Genomic DNA, 18,408 nt, shown 5'->3' with positions numbered 1-18,408 from the left:
TCGCTAGAGGATATGTGAGACTGATATGTGGTGTGTGTGGTTACCTTCACCACCTGATAGACTGTGCCAGTCATGGGTTGAGAGAGTTCAGAACCCTGTATGTCTATATAGGTGCATCTCACACATATATCTGAGTTTGTCGGGAGGAGGAGAGGGTTGTCTGTGTACATGAGGCAAATGTGACATTGTGTCAATATCACAATATTCACCAGCTGGACTGGAGAGTACACACGAAACCGACCCCTGGACATGCCAGGATATTATGATGACATACTCTGTAGCCTGATCACAAAGGATCAGTAGGGTGTTAAGTGTGTAAAAGAGTATAACAGGGATTAGTGCTCATGTTCGTTGGTGTTTTGTAAAGAGTAGCTGAGAAGGAGTCCAGACTGAATCATGACACCTGCTTCAACTATGTCATAAATAGCAATGTACACCCATATATGTCCTGAGTCAGGGCCAGCTGTACCTGATTGACAATGCCGACATCCTGACAGACAGGCCCATATGTACATACCCACCTCCCACTGACAATAGTCCATATCATCATACCAGGAGATATCACATGTAGAATGGATGAGCAGCTACCCCCAATGCCAAAAGCATGGCAGCAAGTGGAATACATTGATTCCCAATATGTGTCATGCACAAACTACAGAACAAACAGATCCTGCACCTGAACAGTCAGCTGAACCTCACCCCCTACACAGGATGTGGAACCGTTGAATGTGTTACAGCAACATATGGCACTCCCCACAAGTGTTGGTGCACAACACACCATGGGAAGTCAAGTCCAGTACGCCTATGAAGTCTGATCTGCAAGGTCATGGAGTCCATCGTGGTTGCAGTCATAAACAGAGCTATTGGAAGCTGACATACATGCAACCCTACCAACTGTGGTATGTTCATGTGCGGATCATGGTTTCCAAACATGCTAGACTGTTTGCAAGGCAGCCACCCAGGACATACATCACTGATCACATCTACACATGTCTCACATAGACTTTGAATAACCCTTTATCAACATCCCAGACACATGTAGTATCCACAAAACCCACAAGCTGTGCATAAATATGTGTTGACATATGACGGAATGTCAATGTGTCCACAGATAGATCACACAAGGTAAGGATTATGAGGTCTTGTTCAAGCTGTTGACACCTGCTGACCCACATGGACCATTCCTGGAAAGGCATGAAACAAAGTGTACACAAATCACCATGTCCAGTCTGATGATGTCACCATCCTATAAATACAACAGGAGAAGGGAAACCAGCCAGTAAAGCAAATAGCATGCAGTGTTAATGCGTCTCTCTCTAGTATCATAACATAGTTAGTTAGGCGTTTGAATCCCGCAAACAGCGAGTGTGTGTGTGTGTGTGTGTGTGTGTGTGTGTGTAGGGGAGGGGGGTGTGTATGTGTGTATTTTCCTTTGAGAGGTGTTCCCTTTTTGGAGACTGGGAAAACTCACTAAAATAGGTACATTTCTCTTTGGAAAGTCTGATGATGTCACCATCCTACAAATACAGATGGAGAAGGGAAAACAGCCAGTAAAGCAAATAGCGCGCCATGTTAATGCATCTCTCACTAGTATCATAACATAGTTAGGTAGGGGTTGGAATCCTGCAAACACTGACAGTGTGTTGGTCAATGCGGTGTGGGTTTTGGTTTTACTATGGTAGGACATATTATGATTAAAACAGTAAGTGCATTGCACACATCAGGTATCTGCGTGGCAAATATATATGTGTACATGTCCCCTCAATCAGTACATAGGTGTGAAGCCTGCATGCCACATGAATACATCTGTTTCCATTGACAGGTTGTGCCGCTGCTTCTCAGATCATAGTTCACATATGTAGGTATGTGGCAAGGCTGTCCACTGTTGTGATCTGTGGCCAAGGTCATCTGTGACACATAAACCCATGACAGTTACTAAAGAGTAGTGTGAGTGAGGGTATATGCCTGGGGTATATGTCAGACATGTTCTTACACAACAATGACTGTCAATAATGGACAGTCTGTATAGGTGTACAACTGTATTGTGGATATGCATTCAGGCCTCTAATGTCTTACGTGATACACTGAGGGACTCCACAATACCTATGGATATGTGGATACCAAGGGACACATGACATAACATGAGGCTGTATGTACACATTGGTACCCAACATACATGTTGAGGTCTACCATCAATGTGGTACTGACGGGATAGTATATGTAGTAAATGTGGATGACTATGCCATAGCCAGCTTACTGCTATACAGCATGTATCAGACAACAGATATCTGTCTGTATGATACCCATGTGTAGGATATGCATCCCATCCAGGGAATGCATTGTAGGCCAATGCATGCATTCCTAGATGTGGATGGACACATCCCTAGTGTGTTTGCATGTACCTAAGGTGACTATATGCCAAACAGGTGTGGTCCCAGGAATGGGTGGCGGTCAATACCACTAGTTAGTGTTCGAGTATAGTACCGGAAGGATCCAACTGTTACTGAGTTCCCTACAACTGTGTGTTATTTGTCAGGACATCATCCAGTGATTGCTTATAGTCATGCTGTTGAGGTTGTGTATACTACCAGACCACAAATCATTGACAGATATTAACAGTATCACCCACAGCATAGTGTCAACCCATGTCATACACACATGTGGTCCCATGTTAGTACATAACTGTAGTAGAATGCATACTGGCCATTGAAAGTTACTATGAGATGTTAACAATGTGTACAACAGGGTATGCCACACATCCCATGTGGCCACCATGCACGTACATGAAGACAGTGCACACCCACCATGTTCACAGATGTACACTTGCTAATCTGTACTGCACACATCACATACATACTGTCCACTCACTAACACATGCTGGCAACACAGTACACTTCAGCCAAGTGGCACATGGGTGGACAATACATACACAGACCTAACAGTGGTGTAAACAATGCTACATTGACAATCAGAGCTGTGATGCATAATGCCTGCTCAGACATACCTACAAGGATGTCATTACACTTTCCTTTTGACAACTTGCTATTATTGCTACACTACTATAATGTCACCCTGTGCATCAGCACCATGTTAGCCTGTTCCTGCATCAATGTTACAGATGACAGGAGGCGACACAGGTATCATCATATGCACAGGGTGTGTTGTTGTTTGCCAGAGCCTGACATTGACCCATCCAATCGACATGTCTGTGTGTGTGTGTGTGTGTGTGTGTGTGTGTGTGTGTGTGTGTGTGTGTGTGTGTGTGTGTGTGTGTGTGTGTGTGTGTGTGAGGGTCAACAGTACAGCATGGGCCAACGTTGATGTAATGTGTGGGTGTATGTGTGAGCCCTAGTTGTTTGGTTGATGTGTGTGTGTCTGCATGCGCACAGCTCCACCATGTGGCTGCCATATATGGTAGTTTGTGGGACAGCCACAGACTGTACCTACTAGGCTGTAAAGATCACTGTCTCTGGCCACGAACACAGTACCTGTGTCTGACAGGGGTGCTACGGACAGTATCGGGTACCAACCCCAACTGGGTACTGTTGTCAGAGGCAGAGGTATGACGACTGGACCCATGTCCCTGCTGGGACTGGCCAGAGCCATGTGCATGTGGTCTACTGGGACGGTCAATGGACAAGCTAGCCCCAGCATGGCTGAGGCTGGTACTGCCACTACGGGAGCGGCTGTGAACTGTGGGCCATCCGCGACCACTGCCAGCTGTTGCTGTTGCTGGCATGCGTCCGCGTCAATGTCACAACCGTCCCGCACGGTCCTGGCTCATGGAAGACATATTGTGGAGGGCAGCTACTGTCTCCCCCCAATGTCTATCAATAACCTCGGTGTAATTCCGGATGGCACCGTCAAGGTCACGGATGCTGTCATTGATAGCAGTGTAATGGGCCCTCTGCACCCTAAGTCCATGTCTGGTGTACCGTTCCATACGTGCCTGAGCCTGCATTACAGCCCAGAACATACTGGACGTTGTAAGACCTGTGAGGGCATGTCTGCCAGGGGCAATACAACCAGCGGTGCTCCCCAAAGAACCACTGGACCTCCGCCTATGGGGAACCATTCCAGGAATTGGGCTATGGCTGCTGTGAGGGGATGCAAGTGCCATGGGTACCACACTCTCCCGGTCAATACCAACTGTATGCTGTCCCTCGCCTATGGCCATTGGTGGTGAGGGATGTATTGACAGTATGAGTGTGCGCATAGATGAGGTTGAACGCTGTGTACTGTCGATTGGCGGACCAACGACAGACCCTGTCAAACCTTCCTGTGCCATCACAATACCTGTCTGATCATCACCACTAACCGTGGCAGTGGCTTCAGGTTCCCTGCTGCTTTCGGCCACCCCTAATTCAGCACCTGTGAGAGGAAGTCAGGAAACACACTTTACAGTCTGCACATGATGCATGCACACATGCACACATGCACACATGAACACATGCACACATGCACACATACACACATATACACTCCTCACTACATTACATACACACACACACACCAGCAATCCAACACATACTCTATAGTGGGTGAAGGTGGATGTCAGTATCACAAGGCAAACAGTCACCACACACGTGTCAGCATGCAGAATATGTGTTGCACAAGACCATGCAGTGTAAGTGTAGACGCCCCTACTTCATGGAAGTGTACATGGCTTTGATGCAACTGTGTAGTTGTTCAGTGATTGGCTACACCCTGGAACACAATGTGCACCTGGACACAACATTGCTGTGCAAGTATCATCAGCTCTGCAATGCCCTGTGCACCATCACTCACAGGTATACATGCCATGGCTGCATGTGTCATCTGTGTGACACATAGATTTCCATGTCTGAGTTCAGTGTCTGTGTCCATAGCAGATAATAGTGGGCACAGGTGTAGCACATGCATGCTATGTACACACACGGGATGAGTGGTGCATGTTGACATGAAGGAATCCCAATGCTCGACATGGCCAGTGTACAGTGGTTACGGTGAGTGTAGGACATATTGCAGATATGTTGGTGGCAGCCATGGCATGGCATGCTACACAACTGCAACATTAAACACCACACATACCCAATGTGTGTCATGTGACCTATACACACAAAAGCATTCCATGACATATATGTGACACTTTGTTCGGATGGCGACTGCAGTGCATATTGTGTATACTGGCATATATAGGCACACACACAACATGCTATGCATGTTGTGTATAGGTGCAGATGTTTGCACACACACAAAATTGAGGTGCACAGCGATGACTGCCCTGAGTAGTACTGTGGTCACTGTAACTGGATGGGGTGTAGTACCCTGTGCCATCATCATCATGCATCTTGTGGTCACTCACAGCTACTAATGTGTGCAAGACCACCACCTAGCATGCTGTACCTGAACTGCAGTGCCGTGGCTACGTTCACAATTACACAGCCACTTTGTACATGGGTGTGTGAGGTGCCCAGTAGGGAGCATTGCCTAACATGACTGTGTTATGTGTGGAAGAGTGTTCCACAGCCCCATGGTAGGCCTCTACCCCTGAGGTACATCATGTGTGTGTGCATGACATGTGGGATACTGAAGTGTGACCTTACAGTGGGTGTGTGGTAATGCCAAATGTAGCATGTTTTCGTGTACTGCGTATGATAAACGTGTTCTGTTGTGTACAGCTGTAGCAACTATGCATATCCAATGTGCACTACAGTGTTGCCACAAATGTGTCTGCTGCTCTGTGGATTGCATGTGATCGAGGCAGCTACTGACTTAACTGAGATGTTTAATGTCTCACAGCAAACCTGCACAGCATGCATTATGCGTAGGTGTGTTACGTGTACATAGCCTACACCTCACCTATGACATGCACATGTCATTACCAATATTAAAGTGTTAACACACTCACTAGCATGTATCGTCTGCCCTGCTGTCACACCAGAGGGACCTACAAGAATATGACACAGTTTGTCAGTGGCCACTACTGTGGCATTGCTACTGTGAGTGGGCTAAACTACAGTAGAACAACAGTCAACAGTCACAGGTGTACAGATACTATTCCAAATATCTGTATTGCACACAATGGGCAGCACAACTGCTGAACACACAGTACACATCTCACATATGCATATTCTAACAATACAGGTAACAGTAGTCTACAACTAGGGCATATTACCTGGGCATATTACCTGCACACTCCATGTCATCATGCTGGGTGCCTCCGGCCTCCATGATGACACATGTGTGATGCTGTTGCTGCTGTAGACCAGGAGCCACCACGCTTAGGAGCAGTTCCTCCACTCTGATGAGGGGGGATTTATGGCCGACCCACCACCTGTGGCAAGCTGTTGTCTATGGATATCAGACGCAGGCCGCCGGACATGTCTAATTAAATCACTGCAGTGATGGCATACCTGCTCATATGTCCGGTTATGCATGCCTATGTCATTTACCCGCTGAACAAGGTCTTGCCACAGTGCAGTATGTTCATGCTGGTGCTGGCTGGCCCTGGAAAGCAGCAGTGTATAGTGCTGCACCAGGCTGTTACATATTTCCTGTTCCTCCGCAGCTGTATATGATGGATTGCATTGATGAGCCATAACCCTGGAAGACAATTAAATGATATGTGTGAGCAAGTCATGTGGCACACTTAACATTATTAAGTACAGATATCACTTAACTGCCATATATAGCATCTGTTTGTCTGTCAGAGGATACACACATTCAATACCACATATCAGTGCTCAGCCCACAACTGGCTGACAGTGCCTGCCACACTCCATATAACAAATCAGTATACACCGGTACTCGGCACACTCTTTGGGATACAATGCACAACCTCGCCATTTGGGTATATATCAAGCTAATGCATGAAGACATATGTCATCCAATGCATTGAATGTAAAGTACATTTACAGTATTACCAGTAAACCACCCTAGTCATTGATGCCATACCCCTACCTAACATATCTGCACGGTTGTTAATATAGCTGGCATACTGCTGTAATACAGTATACATGTTGCTAGGTACACACACATACCCTGTAACACACATGTGATTGCAGGCATGGTACAGGCATCATTACACACACATCAGACATACATACAACACACAAATGTATGCCAACACAGATGAACATTACCTGTGTACCTTACAGTACTGTGTGCCCCTACTTACAGATGCCTATGCCTGAGGTATGTAATCTGTCCAGACTACAGGAAACACACAAGATGGTGTTACCAGGGAATGTGAACATACACCATACTGTGCTGTTTAGGCCTACAGCTTCAGGTAGTACAACAGTTCATATGTGAGCTGGATTCACCAGCAGTACCACTTACTGAGCATACATGTATTGCTTCAGCCTACAATGGGACACCACAGTCATACACAAGGATCTACATCACAACATATGCCATCCTACTATGTCTGCATCCCAATAACTGACACATCTTTCTCTGGCCTCCCACCTAGGACACAAACTACCATGACAGAAACAACCTCACACTAAGCAATCACACCTTTACAGACCTTGCACACATTCACTGTCACACTCATTCCACCTCACATAGCAGGTATTGCACTGAGTACATGTGTGTGTGCATTGTATCATAGGTAGGTAATACGCTATTGGCCCTAGGACCTAGAGCAGCCTAGCCATATGCTACACTGGCCTTTGACATACATGTAATGTGATTTCACTTGCTCCTGTCAACCGGATACACAGAGGTGACTCCCAGGGCATATTATCTATCTCCCAAATATTCATCAGGGGTATGTATGACATCTGCTAATGAGGAGCCTTGTTTGTTAATGCTGGGTGGTTTAGCCCAGAGTATGGCATATTTGTGGATAGGAACCTATACCTCCAGCATGTGCTGTTTAGTGAGGTGGTGAGGATTAGGGCCCTAGGTCATGTAGCCCGGAGGGATTGTGAGGTGTTGACATTTTGGTTGGCCGACTGCTATGGGTGTGACATACCCCTGTATGTCCAGCAGAGGTAACCTCTGCGTGGGCGGTATGCAACGCACTCTAGCTGTGGTTTTGTGAGTCAGTCTGCATAGGGCATGTGTTTGAGGGCAGTATTACTCTTTGTGAGGTATGCCTGTGGCCTTTCCACTTGCTGTAGCTGTCATGTAAGGTACATACCACATGGGGCATTGTGATGAGTAGAGGGGAACACTGACCTATATTTCCCTAGATGACACACCTTTTGTGATGATACGTACCACTTAGACAGATTACAAGACTAGTGTGGCACTGCGATTATCAATGGGGAGGCTACTGTCCACCTGTGTCCCATGTTCCCTTCTGACACCTTCAGTGTTAGGCAGGCTACCACCTATGTGGTAGTTACTGGGTAAAGTGTTTTGGAATGGGGTATGGCACTGCAGTGTTCAGTCCATGCCTTGGTCAACAGGCACCTGTTGCAGTACATATGACCCCGTGTCTCCCTCTCTCTCTCTATATATATATATATATATATATATATATATATATATATATATATATATATATATATATATATATACATATATATATACACATATATATCTATACATATCTATACATAGCTATAGATATCTATACATATCTATACATATCATATATGTCTATATATATATATCTATATATATATATATATATATATATATATATATATAGATATATCCATATATATCTATATATATCTATATATGTATATATCTATATATATCTATATATGTATATATCTATATCTATATCTATATATATATATTTATTTATATATATATATATATATATATATATATATATATATATGTATATATACATATATATATATATATATATATATATATATATATATATACACATACATGTATACATCCAGTCTTGTACATATAGATGCACATATAGGCACATATACTGCCCACCTCTCATAGTGGGGATGTCAATTATGCAACAGTTGTGAGACATACAGTTATGTAATAATATTGCACAGTGTTGTGCAGAATGCATTTTGCTGTCCTCAGGCCGTATAGCTGTAGCAGGCCTCACTGCCTGTAGCTCAGTCCCACAGCATTTAACCACCACATGAGATATACCCCCACTGCTTGCTGTCTGCAATGCCACACACTACAACCTACATACATATGTGCACATAGCAACCTTCAACAACATATATATGTCCAGCCTTCACTAACAGTTGCAGTATGTCCCTTGCCCTATGCACATGTGCATATACATATAGATACGGACTGCTGCCACATATGGATGATTCACAATATGTACAGTACCCTTCAGGCACATCATTTGGATGCCAGCAAATACATATCTGTTACATACCTTACCTTTGTATTCCTCACCGCCGTCTGTTGCTTTTTTTTTTTTTTTTTTTGGTTTTGGTTTCCTCTGTGTGTTGGTCTTTCTTTTCAGTGTCTGTCTCTTACAGCCTGTTTGTCTCCATCTGTCTGTCTGTCTCTGTCTATCTGTCTCTCTCGCTCTCTCTCTCTCTCTCTCTCTCTCTCTCTCTCAGTTGGTGCAATGATATTATTGCATGTGTGGACAGCAAGTACAGGCTGCTTTTCTAGGTATCTGCACTTGTGTATGTGATGGCCTCTGCACCAATTGGTGCCCACCATTTAGTAATTGCATGAAGCCTGCTGTGAGGTAATTGCGGTACTCACTGTGATTGCAGGACACTGCTATAAAATGCTAGGTTAGGTAGGCGTAGCTCTTTCAGTTGTGCAAGGTGGGGCCCATGCTTGTTTGCTGTGGACACTGCTGTCTCAGTCAAAAGGTTGGTATATGTCTCATATCTGAAGCTAGAGTTGTAGCCAGTGATATGCATGTTGTACTGAAACCTGACTGTTGCTTCTTTCACTGCACTCTTCTCAGTGTGTAAGTTTACTCACACCTCCTAATGCTAACACTGGATACATGGGAGTATGTACCTCGTTTTCGAATTAGAGAATTAACTGGCATACAGCAGTAGTTATTGCAATATGTTCCTATGGCTTTCCTATTTTCCCTTTACATTTGCTCCTTGTAATGCATGATATATTTCTTACAGCACTAAGTTATTGTATATCAGCTGTGGCTTAGTGGTACTTCATACAGACTGGTGAGTTCAAGGTGTGGGGTTTGAGATTGACATGGGTATTCTATGTTGCTGCTGAGCAGAACAAGGGCCCTGCCATAGAGTGACTAAGGTACTTTTAAGCAGTTGTAAGCGGGTTTGCGCGGGTTTGCGCAATGCTTAGCGATGCATAGCTAAGTGCACACATGTGCACACTGGTGCAAACCCGCTTACTACTGTTTACAAGTGCTTACTCTCGCTAACCCCTGTGCTCATTTCTTTGACAGAAAAGTAAATGGGGAGATAGGAATGTGGTGATAAATGGTGCACAAAGAGGGGAGGACAGTAGGGAAACCAGCTCGGGCTGTACAGGATGGGTGTAGGGAAGGCCCATAGCTGCCCGTTTCTTTACCAGCAACAGCTGTGCATATGCAATACATTAGGAGTAAAATTTGAAACCTTCAACCCCTGAGAGAGAGGTGAGGACAACTAAGTATGTTGTACTACCAATTATGAATATCAGGTGCATGCATTGTTTGTGAACTGCTATACTGTCATTAGTACGTTACTCACTTCTGAACAGTTTGTGGTTTCTTTGTGTTGACATTAGCACAGTCTGCTCAGGACAACTGGACAGATTTCACTACTGTGTATGCCTACCTACACCCATGGGTGTGCCTGACTACACAGGTATATGGTACTTTTGGGTAGGGATGCAGAACTGCGGACAGCATTATTTATTATCGTGTGCTGTTTATCTTACTGAACATGCAGAGTTGCTGTGTACCTGTTAGTCTATAAAGGCTAGTAGTCTGCCTCAGTAGCTCCCACCTGTCGACATATCCAGATGGTAGACAGAGGTTAGCCTAGTATCCTTTGACTGTGCACCACACCAGTCTTTTCAGCACCTGAACAATGGCATTGTCACAGGTGGTTGCTAGCAGTACATGGCTACATCCTTTGATATTTCTGTGGTGTACTCCTACATACGGGCATGCTTGTGGAATCCATTCTACAGCTATTTGCTGAGTGTGTAACAGCAGACAAGCTGATATGCCTGTGTGTTTCTGATACTTCCAGGCCTCAGGTACTCTCAGTTAATATTTGAATAGCCTCAGGGAAAGGTACATATGAGTGGGATACACCTGTGATATATTTCAGATATTTTGCTGTTGAGACTTTGGGGGATTCGGAACATATGTATTACTACACCTTTTCTAACATGCAAGCAATGTCTACTCTCACTTATTGACATTTTTCATTAAGTGAGATTTACCACCTTTCTGCCTACTGTTAGTACATTTCACAGGGAGTCAGAGGGGCACAGCTAACATGTATTTGCAAATCAGGGACATCCGTGTAAATCAGTCACAGTTGGGAGGTCTGTCCTCTGACCTATTCAAATATGCCAGTGTTTATCCTGCTCTGATACTGTGTGGGGTTTGTAAGGTGCTACTGTAACATTATTCCCTACTAGCATGGCTGGTTCTCTTTTCACAGTCATGTCATGCAATTCCACAACACTTCCTGGTTAAGGGCCACAGAACAAGATTTGTGTTATGCCATTCGTATTCTCCCTTTACATTCACTCATTGTAATGCATGATATATTTCTTTCAGCACCACATTATTTTATATCTGCTGTGGCTTAGTGGTACTTCATGCAGTCTTTTGAGTCCAAGGTGTGGGGTTCGAGACTGACAGGGGTATTTTATTTTGCTTCTGAGCAGTTCAAGGGCACTGCCATAGAGTGACTAAGGAACTTTTAAGCAGTTGTAAGCAGATTTGCGCACACTCGCTTAAACCCGCTTACTACCGCTTAAAAGTGCTTACTCCCGCTAACCCCCACGCTAATTTCTTTTAAAGAAAAGAAAATGGGAGATAGGAAAGTGACGAAAAAGGGGGCACAAAGAGGGACAGACAGTAGGTAAACAAGCTCGTGATGTGCAGGACGGGTGTAAGGAAGGTCCATAGCTGCCCATTTCTTTAACAGCAACAGCTGTGCATATGCAATGAATTTGGAGTGAAATTTGAAACCTTCCACCCCTGGGAGAGGGATGAGGACAACAAAGTATGTTGTACTGCCAATTATAATTATCAGCTTACATGTTTGTCCAATGGACATGTGTGCAAAATGGGCAGCTATGTATGGGGTGTAATTTTTTTGTGGGTACAGATTGCCCTTTTTTTTTTGTTTGTTTTTTTCAATTGGGAGTGGGAAGTCAGGTAGAGGAAATAGGTATGTCCGGGGAGGTAGGTTGGGAAGGTAAACAGACAAGACAGACAAGATGTATACAGAGGCGGTGTATGACACATGGGGTGGGTGAACACAACTGACGGGGTTGGATGTTTGGAAATCGCAAGCCCATGAGCCCACAGATGGTAACAGTGGAACTGAGATCCCCACCCATGGGCAGTCACCACTGAACCTTCACAGCCCCGAGGGTGGCTGTGCTGGGGGCTGCATAGGACGGGCAGGCTCACCCGTGAGACGTGCCACTCTTGCCTCAAGCTGGCGTAGGGGATCAGCGACTGTATGCTGGATCTCCCTACGCACCACAGCCCGGACCCTTCAAAGGGTGACTGGTGGCCCTTCTCTGCCCACGCTTGCATGGGGGGGATGAGCCCCATCCCCTGCAGCACTTCCACCCGAAGGTGGCACAGGACCAACAGAGGAGAGGAGCCCGGGCTGGGCACCGGACATGCTGGTGCCAGGGGCACTCGCCAGCTGAGGAGGGACAGGTGGGTCTGCTGGGACTGGTCTTCCCATACGTTCTGTGATTAGGTGTGTTTAATTACAACATAAGCAAAACAGCATTCCAGATTAGTTGTAACAGCATGCAATAATATTCCCATTAACCCAACACACCAAGGATACAACAGTTGAACAGTAAGCATAACACATGCATATATTGAACCACAGTGATTATTCCAACAGCATGCAGGGATGTTTGGTAGCAACAGGCCACCATGATTGTGGTGTTCAAACAGGGCACATGCATCAACATGAATACAAATATTTATAGAACAATAGGACATATGTCCCAACAAATATTTAAGATTACACATACCCATTGAGGTGTGGAATTGCATGGTCTATCCACATACAGTAGGGTGCAGAAAATACCTCGGTTAATATATTTTAATGACCTTTTCATCTACACTACATTCCTAGTGACTGCAAGTGTATATCCCCTACATGTATTATTACACTTGCCACCATACATTAGGTTGTGTAATGGGTTTGGCTAGTTCAATATATGCCTGACCTATATCTGACATACTAACTGTCCAGGATGCAGATGTTACTACTACATATTTCTTGATTGCATTTATATTTCTTTATCTACATATCTGGGATGTTTTCACATGACATTTTCACTTTGATTTATACAGAACCCTGCATTTCTTGACACACACTCACATTTTTGGGGAAAATATAACATGCTACACATGTGACAGCTTTAGTTATTCATGCCAGCCAGTAACTGACTGTTGTGGACTGTATATATGTTTCACAGCTACTAGCACTTCCATCACCCACTTTATATGGGACTGCATAACTCTGGGTTGCCAGTACCTTTTCAAATAGTACTGTTTGTATAATGCAAGGGTACAACAACATTTCAGACTCTGTGACACAGACACACTCTGGGTTTTAGACCTTTATTAATGACATTACACACTTTTCCACAGGATCACTCCTTTATTTGTTTTAACGGTGTATATGGTCGACATGTTCAAGACATATTATACCTTTATTAATAGGTTAGCACACTCTTTTTTCAGGCTCACTCACTTATTTTATATGACAGTGCCTGCAGAGATATTATTCCAGACATATGTTACCTTTCTTAATGGGTTACTACACTCTTTTTCTGCCTCTCTGACGTTTTTATCTGACAGTACATGCAGAGGACTTATTCAGGCAATTTTATGGCTGTATTATTGGACTACAACACTTTCTTTCATGCTCTCTCCCATATTTTATATAGCAATACATGCAGAATAATCACTAACCAGCCTGGTGGCGCAGCCTTAGCAGCCTATCAGCATAGGCTTGCTGATTCATAGCACAGTCACCTGCAGCTGTAAAGTAAATGAGGGGATATTGAGACATACCTATCCATTATACATACTCCATTATCAATTCTTACATACTGCATTTCATGGTTACATACTCGGTTGTGGGGCATCCCGCATCCCATGGGCCTCCTGTATCCACTGGTTCAGGTGGTCCTGCTTTCGTCTCTTCAGGTCTGCATGGTGGTGACAGACCTGCTCACCAGTCCGAGGAATGCCTGTGGCACTGGTGAGGTCACGAGCTAGCCAGTTCCAAGCCTCTGCCTTGTACTCCGTCCCTTGGAAATGGCCCTGCAGGAGTCTTGTCTCGTGATGGTGGACAAGGAGCCAAACCATGTATTTAGACTCCTTGATGCCCCAACGTTGCGCTCGGAAGCGTGTTCCCTCTCCGACACCAGACATTCTAACTCCAGATGTGAGCTACAATCAGTTATGGCATGTATTCCTGCCTGTGGGGCTTAAATATGCCACATTTCCCGCACTTTTTTGTGATTGGCCATTTTGTAAAATTCTCGGCTGACTGCAGACCTGCTTAGTAATGGTTAAACTATCATTCGTAAGTATATGAATGTTAACAGTGGATGTTTCCCATATGTTGTCATGGCTTAGTGGTTCTGTACTTTGCTTCTGATGCACAGAGTCCTGGGTTCAAACCTTGTCATTCATTTTATTTTCATACTGTCCAGACAGGCTAGGGGGTGGGGCTGCATTTAAGCAACTTTGCTCTACGTTGCTCCTTGGTGCCCTACGGTGCCCTGGTTGGTGCAACGCACACGTCCGCACAAACACATTATGCTAGGTAAAGCGCCATTGAACTATTGGCAACTCTATTGCACTGGGTAAAGTGCTGTCAAATTATGGGCACCTCTATTGCGCTAGGTAAAGTGCTATTAAACTACAGGCAACTCTATTGCGCTGGGTGAAGCGCTGCTTAACTGCAGGCAATTTTATATCAGGATCCTTTAAAATATTTATTTTCTTCACTGATACATTGGCCATTTCACTGCTTTTTAGTAATGTTTAAACATATTTGTCAGGTATTATTTCATATACTGATTTAAAACATAAATACAAAGGGGAGTGGTGGGACTCAAACTGTGAATGCCTCTTCTTTCTGCGAATGCTCTACCATTATGCTATTGCTATTTGGTGTGATTTGCATAAACATTCTTTCTTATGCTCTTCCATGTCTGAATTGCTAACTGCAGCTAAGCAATGGGCATACCTGTGCACACACACGCAAATATGGGCAGCTATTTTGGGAATTTAAAAAAATATGTATTTAATATTTTGTGTTTTAGAACTATGATAGGGTTTACAATATCAGGGAGTGTAGTGTTGGGTGCAGGGACATTTGAGCGGACTCGCTCTTGTGTGTGTGCTTTTTTACTTTTGAAACACTTGCAGGGGTGTGGACATTTAGACTGCTCGGCAGTCCGACATGCCCTCTGCTTTCTTACATGGTCCGTGTAAGACTTACGGTTGAGTCAGTGTGCCCTCATGCATATTCATTGCACGCTGATGTCATACCGCTCAACTGCAGCCTCTGAGTAAGACTTATTAAGTCTTACACTGAGGATTCGTGAATCCAGGGGTCGGTTTGTGTAGCTGTAGAATATTCACATAACACTGCATAATTATATTCTGTGCAGCTCTAGAACATTCACATAACACTGCATAATTATATTTTGTGCAGCTATTAAACATTCACATAACACAACATAATTATGTTTTGTGCAGCTGTAGAACATTCACATAACATTGCATAATTATGATTTGTGCAGCTGTAGAACATTCACATAACACTGCATAATTATGTTTTGTGCAACTGCAGAACATTCACATAACTGCATAATTATGGTTTTTTGCAGATGTAGAAAATTCACATAGCACTGCATAATTATGTTTTGTGCAGCTGTAGAACATTCCATTAACACTGCATAATTATGGTTTGTGAAGCTGTAGAACTTACACATAACACTGCATAATTATATTTTGTGCAGCCATAGAACATTCACATAACACTGCATAATTATGGTTTGTGCAGCTGTAGAACATTCACATAACACTGCATAATTATGGTTTGTGCAGCTGTAGAACATTCACATACTGCATAATTAAGGTTTGTGCAGCTGTAGAACATTCACATAATACTGCATAATTATGGTTTTGCAGCTGTAGAACATTCTCATAACACTGCATAATTATGTCTTGTGCAGCTATAGAACATTCACATAACACTGCATAATCATGTTTTGTGCAGCTGTAGAACATTCACATAACACTGCATAATTAAGGTTTGTGCAGCTGTAGAACATTAACATTACACTGCATAATTATGGTTGATGCCTCTGTAGAATATTCACATAACACTGCTTAATTATATTTTGTGCAGCTATAGAACATTCACATAACACTGCATATTTATATTTTGTGCAGCTATAGAACATTCACATAACACTGCATAATCATTTTTTGTGCAGCTGTAGAACATTCACATAACACTGCATAATTATGGTTTGTGCAGCTGTAGAACATTCTCTTAACACTGCATAATTATGGTTTGTGCTGCTGTAGAACATTCACATAACACTCCATAATTATGGTTTGTGCAACTGTAGAACATTCATATAACACTGCATAATTATATTTTGTGCAGCTATAGAACATTCACATATCACTGCATAATTATGTTTTGTGCAGCTGTAGAACATTCACATTACAATGCATAATTATGTTTTTTGTAGCTGTAGAACATTCACGTAACACTGCATAATTATGTTTTGTGCAGCTGTAGGACATTCACTTAACACTGCTTAATTATGTTTTGTGCAGCTGTAGAACATTCACATAACATTGCATAATTATGTTTTGTGCAGCTGTAGAATATTCTCATAGCACTGCATAATTATGGTTTGTGCAGCCATAGAACATTCACATAACACTGTATAATTATGGTTTGTGCAGCTGTAGAACATTCACATAACACTGCATAATTATGTTTTGTGCAGCTGTAGAACATTCACATAACACTGTATAATTATGGTTTGTGCAGCTGTAGAACATTCACATACTGCATAATTATGGTTTGTGCAGCTGCAGAACATTCACATTACACTGCATAATTATGTTTTTTGTAGCTGTAGAACATTCACGTAACACTACATAATTATGTTTTGTGCAGCTGTAGGACATTCACATAACACTGCTTAATTATGTTTTGTGCAGCTGTAGAACATTCACATAACACTGAATAATTATGTTTTGTGCAGCTGTAGAATATTCTCATAGCACTGCATAATTATGGTTTGTGCAGCCGTAGAACATTCACATAACACTGTATAATTATGGTTTGTGCAGCTGTAGAACATTCACATAACACTGTATAATTATGGTTTGTGCAGCTGTAGAACATTCACTTAACACTGCATAATTATGTTTTGTGCAGCTGTAGAACATTCACATAACACTGTATAATTATGGTTTGTGCAGCTGTAAAACATTCACATACTGCATAATTATGATTTGTGCAGCTGCAGAACAATCACATAGCACTGCATAATTATGTTTTGTGCAGCTGTAGAACATTCACATAACACTGCATAATTATGGTTTGTGCAGCTGTCGAACTTACACATAACACTGCATAATTATATTTTTGCAGCTATAGAACATTCACATAACACTGCATAATTATGGTTTGTGCATCTGTAGTACATTCACATAACACTGCATAATTATGGTTTTTGCAGCTGTAGAACATTCACATACTACATAATTATGTTTTGTGCAGCTGTAGAACATTCACATAACACTGCATAAGTATGGTTTGTGCAGCTGTAGAACTTTCACATAACACTGCATAATTATAGTTTGTGCAGCTGTAGAACATTCACATAACACTGCATAATTATGGTTTGTGCAGTTATAGAAATGAATCACGTCTTACTCTTTTCCTTGTCATACCTGGTATATATATCAGGTCATAGTTGAGTAATTTATTATCTCAACTAAGCCATGTTGATCCTGAAGGCCATAACTTTAAGAGTCCTTAACTACTTCTGTTATAATCATATGCATGATTAGATACCGTCCCAGTATACCCTTTCCTTCTGCACTTTTTGTGCTAATTTAAGATATTGTTCTGAAAAGGATGGATAAAAATCATAATTATTATAGAGAAGTCAAAGGTAATTTTAGGAAATGAAATAAAAAGAGTCTAGAATGTATTATAAAATGAAGCAGACAAGGGAATCAATGGCCTCCACACAGTACAAATCATG

Source organism: Protopterus annectens, chromosome 2.part0 (genome assembly GCF_019279795.1).
Source record: "Protopterus annectens isolate FY-2018-M chromosome 2.part0, PAN1.0, whole genome shotgun sequence".
NCBI lineage: Eukaryota > Metazoa > Chordata > Ceratodontiformes > Protopteridae > Protopterus > Protopterus annectens.
Note: the sequence above shows the minus strand (reverse complement) of the source record.